This window comes from Alosa alosa, chromosome 4 (assembly GCF_017589495.1).
Source record: "Alosa alosa isolate M-15738 ecotype Scorff River chromosome 4, AALO_Geno_1.1, whole genome shotgun sequence".
NCBI classification, from domain to species: Eukaryota; Metazoa; Chordata; class Actinopteri; order Clupeiformes; family Clupeidae; genus Alosa; species Alosa alosa.
In genome coordinates this window covers 18177089-18179252 of record NC_063192.1, presented here as the reverse complement: position 1 = coordinate 18179252, position 2164 = coordinate 18177089, and the positions used below count along the sequence as shown (strand labels likewise).

Sequence of the window (2164 nt, the reverse complement as noted above, 5' to 3'; positions counted from 1 at the left end):
CTTTTTGTTGCCTTTCTTTTGTTAATTTCCTGTTGGCCAGGCACAGCAGGGTGAGCTGGAGGTGGAGAAGCTCTCCTCCCCGGTCCTCCTGCCTGAAAATTGCCATTCACATACCAAACTGCCAGAGCAGGAAACCACACCACAGTGCAGAGATGAAATGACACAAAATGGAGGCTGGCTTCCAAGTGATATAAAAGCAAAGTTTGGCTCAAGGACGGGCCTAATTGCACTGTGGTGCACCCAGACCTATACTTACACAGTTCCAGGCGCTGTTTCAGCCCAACACTCTCTCACATGGCCAGCTATGATACATAGGGGTGCTATCAGCTTTTTAAAAAATGTTGAGCTTGTAGTCTAAAAGAACTTGAGGTCTGAAAGCACCTCTTGGGTAGCCACAAACTGCTAAAACCGTTGTTTGAAAAAAAAAAACACCTTTCCACACACAAACACACAGAGACTTTTGAGGGAAAAATGGACAGCAGCTATCAAACTCAATCACTGTTAATGCTAATCTGCAATAACTTTCAATAACACCTGACTCATTCCAACTCAGACTGACCATAGGACCATAAGCCCATATGAAGGCAGGAAAATCATTTCATAATCCAGGGGATGAGCTTTCCAAATTTCAACTTCTCAGCACTTTTATTGTTTCATACATTGTATAGCTTGACATTCTTTTAAAGGAGGGTGACAGAAAAATTGAAATCTTTCTTTTTTTTCTTTAAAAAAAGTCATGCTTTTTGGCTAAAAACAACAACATGATTAGTAGGTACACAACCTCACAAGAAAAAAAGAAAAAAAATGAACGCAATGCAACAATACAAAGCGCTTGTATTTACATACACCTTTAGAGACTCATACACATCCACTCACACACAACAGGCAAGGATAAAGTACAACCTTAGAAAATGATCATGTAGTTTCATTGTGTCCAGTCCACTGTAGAATAACTTGACTTGATCTTCACATGTGCTGGATTCACTTGTAGCCAAAAAAAATTGTACAAACACGTTCTGCAGAGCCAGGATGGGAGCTGGGTCCGCCACTACTGTTGGGCCAAAAAACCCTGGGAGGTAGAGGAGGAGGAGGAGGAGGAGGTGTGGGTGGGTGGGTGGGCGCATGGTGAAAAAGAACTGACCCGCCAAAAGGAAAGAACAGAGGAGGCATTAGACACACTACGGAGCACAGGGGACAAGAGAGCGACCCCGGCACTAGACCACCCCCTGTGCTGAGAAGCACTACACCACAATGGCACACTTCCTCTTCCCAGGTCAGCACCAGATCTCTGGTCTGCTCCCTGCACCATCGGTAGGAGCCAGAGGCCACAAGAGGGCACTAGTGAGGCTCAGCTGCTCATCCACAGAGCCAACGGCGGAACAGCCAGTGCCCACAACCGCACAAAGCAGTCTAAAATATGCTAATGTTAAGGAGTAAAGGGACAGTTGCAAGTCTGAATAGAAGTAACTAAGGCTCTAGACATGTCAAAATCAGAGGCTGAGGTTTTCACAAAACGGACAAGTGTTCCAGGTTATCTGCTACTACTGCAGTTAATGATGCAGAGTTTAAAAAGCAAGATCATGAGGATGAATACTGAAGACAAAGGAAAGTAGATGGTTTGGCTTCATGTCAGCTCGTGCATGCTCGGTCATACATGGCTTCTTCACAAAAGACCGCCAACGCGACCAGGCCCTAGCCTTACTGAATCCTCACCCAATATATGCTTTCACCTTTACTTAGGTTCCGACGGTCAGGTGAGGCAGGCTCTTCATATGTTCAAGGAAACGAAACACTGTAGCAGTTCGAACACAGAGGGCTGCAGTTGAAAGTTGAAATGAACCAAAACCACAACTTGTTCTCCACATCTGCCTAGGTTTGGGGTCATTTAGGTCAAGTCTCGAGCATGTCAATAAAATAGGCTTGTAAGATTCTGGACGAGTTGGGCCATAAACAGAAACAGGGAGAGCGAGACATTTCAAGCCTTCGTTTTATGCCTCATTAAATGCCCACAAACACAAAAAAAAAAAAAGCAAAAAGATCACTGATCTGGAACGTCACTTCTTTTCATGCGCTGTAGGGAAGTCTCTCTAATCAAGGGTGGATTTCTAGGACAAACGGCTCCCCCGACCTTTTTTTGATCACCAACTGCAATGTAGGACATCTA

At 44.6% G+C, this 2164-nt stretch overlaps 1 protein-coding gene across 2 annotated transcripts in view; it reads right to left on the bottom strand.

The window, feature by feature from the left end:
* Positions 1 to 626: 626 nt before the first annotated feature.
* Positions 627 to 2164, bottom strand: part of tm9sf4 (transmembrane 9 superfamily protein member 4) — a 33524-nt gene continuing 31986 nt past the window's right edge. For both annotated transcript variants that reach the window (XM_048240261.1, XM_048240262.1), the window contains exon 18: positions 627 to 2164. This exon is cut by the window's right edge and continues 1471 nt beyond it. The gene's annotated coding sequence lies outside the window, so the exon portion shown is untranslated.